Here is a 7,214-nt window from a genome sequence, read left to right on the forward strand (position 1 = left end):
CACGTGTTTCGAGGTAGTTGCCTCTCGTCAGCAGGGAGCAGGTAAGTGTAAAGGGGTGCCGCGTGGACTGCCAAAAATTAAAAACAGGTAGAGTACCTCTCATGGCGCGCAGGTGCTGATCCAGGACTCGTCAGCCCGGTGGCTCAAGGGAGCCGTAATATATCAAGTTCAATTGGCCGCACACTGCTCGTCACACCAGCAAGTTGCCCCAAGGAACTGTGGTCAATGTAGTGGCGACGGCGAGTACGCCTATGCCACAGTGTGTGTAAAAAAGTATGTGTTGCATTAGCCATCCCTGGACATGTGTTTCGAGGTAGTTGCCTCTCGTCAGCAGGGAGCAGGTAAGTGTAAAGGGGTGCCCCGTGGACTGCCAAAAATGTAAAACAGGTAGAGTACCTCTCATGGCGCGCAGGTGCTGATCCAGGACTCGTCAGCCCGGTGGCTCAAGGGAGCCGTAATATATCAAGTTCAATTGGCCGCACACTGCTCGTCACACCAGCAAGTTGCCCCTAAGAACTGTGGTCAATGTAGTGGCGACGGCGAGTACGCCTATGCCACAGTGTGTGTAAAAAAGTATGTGTTGCATTAGCCATCCCTGGACACGTGTTTCGAGGTAGTTGCCTCTCGTCAGCAGGGAGCAGGTAAGTGTAAAGGGGTGCCGCGTGGACTGCCAAAAATTAAAAACAGGTAGAGTACCTCTCATGGCGCGCAGGTGCTGATCCAGGACTCGTCAGCCCGGTGGCTCAAGGGAGCCGTAATGTATCAAGTTCAATTGGCCGCACACTGCTCGTCACACCAGCAAGTTGCCCCAAGGAACTGTGGTCAATGTAGTGGCGACTGCGAGTACGCCTATGCCACAGTGTGTGTAAAAAAGTATGTGTTGCATTAGCCATCCCTGGACACGTGTTTCGAGGTAGTTGCCTCTCGTCAGCAGGTAGCAGGTAAGTGTAAAGGGGTGCCGCGTGGACTGCCAAAAATTAAAAACAGGTAGAGTACCTCTCATGGCGCGCAGGTGCTGATCCAGGAGTCGTCAGCCCGGTGGCTCAAGGGAGCCGTAATATATCAAGTTCAATTGGCCGCACACTGCTCGTCACACCAGCAAGTTGCCCCAAGGAAGTGTGGTCAATGTAGTGGCGACGGCGAGTACGCCTATGCCACAGTGTGTGTAAAAAAGTATGTGTTGCATTAGCCATCCCTGGACACGTGTTTCGAGGTAGTTGCCTCTCGTCAGCAGGGAGCAGGTAAGTGTAAAGGGGTGCCGCGTGGACTGCCAAAAATTTAAAACAGGTAGAGTACCTCTCATGGCGCGCAGGTGCTGATCCAGGACTCGTCAGCCCGGTGGCTCAAGGGAGCCGTGATATATCAAGTTCAATTGGCCGCACACTGCTCGTCACACCAGCAAGTTGCCCCTAAGAACTGTGGTCAATGTAGTGGCGACGGCGAGTACGCCTATGCCACAGTGTGTGTAAAAAAGTATGTGTTGCATTAGCCATCCCTGGACACGTTTTTCGAGGTAGTTGCCTCTCGTCAGCAGGTAAGTGTAAAGGGGTGCCGCGTGGACTGCCAAAAATTAAAAACAGGTAGAGTACCTCTCATGGCGCACAGGTGCTGATCCAGGATTCGTCAGCCCGGTGGCTCAAGGGAGCCGTGATATATCAAGTTCAATTGGCCGCACACAGCTCGTCACACCAGCAAGTTGCCCCAAGGAACTGTGGTCAATGTAGTGGCGACGGCGAGTACGCCTATGCCACAGTGTGTGTAAAAAAGTATGTGTTGCATTAGCCATCCCTGGACACGTGTTTCGAGGTAGTTGCCTCTCGTCAGCAGGGAGCAGGTAAGTGTAAAGGGGTGCCGCGTGGACTGCCAAAAATTAAAAACAGGTAGAGTACCTCTCATGGCGCGCAGGTGCTGATCCAGGACTCGTCAGCCCGGTGGCTCAAGGGACCCGTAATATATCAAGTTCAATTGGCCGCACACTGCTCGTCACACCAGCAAGTTGCCCCTAAGAACTGTGGTCAATGTAGTGGCGACGGCGAGTACGCCTATGCCACAGTGTGTGTAAAAAAGTATGTGTTGCATTAGCCATCCCTGGACACGTGTTTCGAGGTAGTTGCCTCTCGTCAGCAGGGAGCAGGTAAGTGTAAAGGGGTGCCGCGTGGACTGGCAAAAATTAAAAACAGGTAGAGTACCTCTCATGGCGCGCAGGTGCTGATCCAGGACTCGTCAGCCCGGTGGCTCAAGGGAGCCGTAATATATCAAGTTCAATTGGCCGCACACTGCTCGTCACACCAGCAAGTTGCCCCAAGGAACTGTGGTCAATGTAGTGGCGACGGCGAGTACGCCTATGCCACAGTGTGTGTAAAAAGGTATGTGTTGTATTAGCCATCCCTAGACACGTGTTTCGAGGTAGTTGCCTCTCCTCAGCAGGGAGCAGGTAAGTGTAAAGGGGTGCCGCGTGGACCGCCAAAGATTAAAAACAGGTAGAGTACCGCTCATGGCGCGCAGGTGCTGATCCAGGACTCGTCAGCCCGGTGGCTCAAGGGAGCCGTAATGTATCAAGTTCAATTGGCCGCACACTGCTCGTCACACCAGCAAGTTGCCCCAAGGAACTGTGGTCAATGTAGTGGCGACGGCGAGTACGCCTATGCCACAGTGTGTGTAAAAATGTATGTGTTGCATTAGCCATCCCTGGACACGTGTTTCGAGGTAGTTGCCTCTCGTCAGCAGGGAGCAGGTAAGTGTAAAGGGGTGCCGCGTGGACTGCCAAAAATTTAAAACAGGTAGAGTACCTCTCATGGCGTGCAGGTGCTGATCCAGGACTCGTCAGCCCGGTGGCTCAAGGGAGCCGTAATATATCAAGTTCAATTGGCCGCACACTGCTCGTCACACCAGCAAGTTGCCCCTAAGAACTGTGGTCAATGTAGTGGCGACGGCGAGTACGCCTATGCCACAGTGTGTGTAAAAAAGTATGTGTTGCATTAGCCATCCCTGGACAAGTGTTTCGAGGTAGTTGCCTCTCGTCAGCAGGGAGCAGGTAAGTGTAAAGGAGTGCCGCGTGGACAGCCAAAAATTAAAAACAGGTAGAGTGCCTCTCATGGCGCGCAGGTGCTGATCCAGGACTCGTCAGCCCGGTGGCTCAAGGGAGCCGTAATATATCAAGTTCAATTGGCCGCACACTGCTCGTCACACCAGCAAGTTGCCCCTAAGAACTGTGGTCAATGTAGTGGCGACGGCGAGTACGCCTATGCCACAGTGTGTGTAAAAAAGTATGTGTTGCATTAGCCATCCCTGGACACGTGTTTCGAGGTAGTTGCCTCTCGTCAGCAGGGAGCAGGTAAGTGTAAAGGGGTGCCGCGTGGACTGCCAAAAATTAAAAACAGGTAGAGTACCTCTCATGGCGCGCAGGTGCTGATCCAGGACTCGTCAGCCCGGTGGCTCAAGGGAGCCGTAATGTATCAAGTTCAATTGGCCGCACACTGCTCGTCACACCAGCAAGTTGCCCCAAGGAACTGTGGTCAATGTAGTGGCGACTGCGAGTACGCCTATGCCACAGTGTGTGTAAAAAAGTATGTGTTGCATTAGCCATCCCTGGACACGTGTTTCGAGGTAGTTGCCTCTCGTCAGCAGGTAGCAGGTAAGTGTAAAGGGGTGCCGCGTGGACTGCCAAAAATTAAAAACAGGTAGAGTACCTCTCATGGCGCACAGGTGCTGATCCAGGAGTCGTCAGCCCGGTGGCTCAAGGGAGCCGTAATATATCAAGTTCAATTGGCCGCACACTGCTCGTCACACCAGCAAGTTGCCCCAAGGAAGTGTGGTCAATGTAGTGGCGACGGCGAGTACGCCTATGCCACAGTGTGTGTAAAAAAGTATGTGTTGCATTAGCCATCCCTGGACACGTGTTTCGAGGTAGTTGCCTCTCGTCAGCAGGGAGCAGGTAAGTGTAAAGGGGTGCCGCGTGGACTGCCAAAAATTTAAAACAGGTAGAGTACCTCTCATGGCGCGCAGGTGCTGATCCAGGACTCGTCAGCCCGGTGGCTCAAGGGAGCCGTGATATATCAAGTTCAATTGGCCGCACACTGCTCGTCACACCAGCAAGTTGCCCCTAAGAACTGTGGTCAATGTAGTGGCGACGGCGAGTACGCGTATGCCACAGTGTGTGTAAAAAAGTATGTGTTGTATTAGCCATCCCTGGACACGTTTTTCGAGGTAGTTGCCTCTCGTCAGCAGGTAAGTGTAAAGGGGTGCCGCGTGGACTGCCAAAAATTAAAAACAGGTAGAGTACCTCTCATGGCGCACAGGTGCTGATCCAGGATTCGTCAGCCCGGTGGCTCAAGGGAGCCGTGATATATCAAGTTCAATTGGCCGCACACTGCTCGTCACACCAGCAAGTTGCCCCAAGGAACTGTGGTCAATGTAGTGGCGACGGCGAGTACGCCTATGCCACAGTGTGTGTAAAAAAGTATGTGTTGCATTAGCCATCCCTGGACACGTGTTTCGAGGTAGTTGCCTCTCGTCAGCAGGGAGCAGGTAAGTGTAAAGGGGTGCCGCGTGGACTGCCAAAAATTAAAAACAGGTAGAGTACCTCTCATGGCGCGCAGGTGCTGATCCAGGACTCGTCAGCCCGGTGGCTCAAGGGACCCGTAATATATCAAGTTCAATTGGCCGCACACTGCTCGTCACACCAGCAAGTTGCCCCTAAGAACTGTGGTCAATGTAGTGGCGACGGCGAGTACGCCTATGCCACAGTGTGTGTAAAAAAGTATGTGTTGTATTAGCCATCCCTGGACACGTGTTTCGAGGTAGTTGCCTCTCGTCAGCAGGGAGCAGGTAAGTGTAAAGGGGTGCCGCGTGGACTGGCAAAAATTAAAAACAGGTAGAGTACCTCTCATGGCGCGCAGGTGCTGATCCAGGACTCGTCAGCCCGGTGGCTCAAGGGAGCCGTAATATATCAAGTTCAATTGGCCGCACACTGCTCGTCACACCAGCAAGTTGCCCCAAGGAACTGTGGTCAATGTAGTGGCGACGGCGAGTACGCCTATGCCACAGTGTGTGTAAAAAGGTATGTGTTGTATTAGCCATCCCTAGACACGTGTTTCGAGGTAGTTGCCTCTCGTCAGCAGGGAGCAGGTAAGTGTAAAGGGGTGCCGCGTGGACCGCCAAAGATTAAAAACAGGTAGAGTACCGCTCATGGCGCGCAGGTGCTGATCCAGGACTCGTCAGCCCGGTGGCTCAAGGGAGCCGTAATGTATCAAGTTCAATTGGCCGCACACTGCTCGTCACACCAGCAAGTTTCCCCAAGGAACTGTGGTCAATGTAGTGGCGACGGCGAGTACGCCTATGCCACAGTGTGTGTAAAAATGTATGTGTTGCATTAGCCATCCCTGGACACGTGTTTCGAGGTAGTTGCCTCTTGTCAGCAGGGAGCAGGTAAGTGTAAAGGGGTGCCGCGTGGACTGCCAAAAATTTAAAACAGGTAGAGTACCTCTCATGGCGTGCAGGTGCTGATCCAGGACTCGTCAGCCCGGTGGCTCAAGGGAGCCGTAATATTTCAAGTTCAATTGGCCGCACACTGCTCGTCACACCAGCAAGTTGCCCCTAAGAACTGTGGTCAATGTAGTGGCGACGGCGAGTACGCCTATGCCACAGTGTGTGTAAAAAAGTATGTGTTGCATTAGCCATCCCTGGACACGTGTTTCGAGGTAGTTGCCTCTCGTCAGCAGGGAGCAGGTAAGTGTAAAGGAGTGCCGCGTGGACTGCCAAAAATTAAAAACAGGTAGAGTGCCTCTCATGGCGCGCAGGTGCTGATCCAGGACTCGTCAGCCCGGTGGCTCAAGGGAGCCGTAATATATCAAGTTCAATTGGCCGCACACTGCTCGTCACACCAGCAAGTTGCCCCAAGGAACTGTGGTCAATGTAGTGGCGACGGCGAGTACGCCTATGCCACAGTGTGTGTAAAAAAGTATGTGTTGCATTAGCCATCCCTGGACACGTGTTTCGAGGTAGTTGCCTCTCGTCAGCAGGGAGCAGGTAAGTGTAAAGGGGTGCCGCGTGGACTGCCAAAAATTAAAAACAGGTAGAGTACCTCTCATGGCGCGCAGGTGCTGATCCAGGACTCGTCAGCCCGGTGGCTCAAGGGAGCCGTAATGTATCAAGTTCAATTGGCCGCACACTGCTCGTCACACCAGCAAGTTGCCCCAAGGAACTGTGGTCAATGTAGTGGCGACGGCGAGTACGCCTATGCCACAGTGTGTGTAAAAAAGTATGTGTTGCATTAGCCATCCCTGGACACGTTTTTCGAGGTAGTTGCCTCTCGTCAGCAGGGAGCAGGTAAGTGTAAAGGGGTGCCGCGTGGACTGCCAAAAATTAAAAACAGGTAGAGTACCTCTCATGGCGCACAGGTGCTGATCCAGGATTCGTCAGCCCGGTGGCTCAAGGGAGCCGTAATATATCAAGTTCAATTGGCCGCACACTGCTCGTCACACCAGCAAGTTGCCCCTAAGAACTGTGGTCAATGTAGTGGCGACGGCGAGTACGCCTATGCCACAGTGTGTGTAAAAAAGTATGTGTTGCATTAGCCATCCCTGGACACGTGTTTCGAGGTAGTTGCCTCTCGTCAGCAGGGAGCAGGTAAGTGTAAAGGGGTGCCGCGTGGACTGGCAAAAATTAAAAACAGGTAGAGTACCTCTCATGGCGCGCAGGTGCTGATCCAGGACTCGTCAGCCCGGTGGCTCAAGGGAGCCGTAATGTATCAAGTTCAATTGGCCGCACACTGCTCGTCACACCAGCAAGTTGCCCCAAGGAACTGTGGTCAATGTAGTGGCGACGGCGAGTACGCCTATGCCACAGTGTGTGTAAAAATGTATGTGTTGCATTAGCCATCCCTGGACACGTGTTTCGAGGTAGTTGCCTCTCGTCAGCAGGGAGCAGGTAAGTGTAAAGGGGTGCCGCGTGGACTGCCAAAAATTTAAAACAGGTAGAGTACCTCTCATGGCGTGCAGGTGCTGATCCAGGACTCGTCAGCCCGGTGGCTCAAGGGAGCCGTAATATATCAAGTTCAATTGGCCGCACACTGCTCGTCACACCAGCAAGTTGCCCCTAAGAACTGTGGTCAATGTAGTGGCGACGGCGAGTACGCCTATGCCACAGTGTGTGTAAAAAAGTATGTGTTGCATTAGCCATCCCTGGACACGTGTTTCGAGGTAGTTGCCTCTCGT

This window comes from Triturus cristatus, chromosome 1_1, assembly GCF_964204655.1.
Source record: "Triturus cristatus chromosome 1_1, aTriCri1.1, whole genome shotgun sequence".
NCBI classification, from domain to species: domain Eukaryota; kingdom Metazoa; phylum Chordata; class Amphibia; order Caudata; family Salamandridae; genus Triturus; species Triturus cristatus.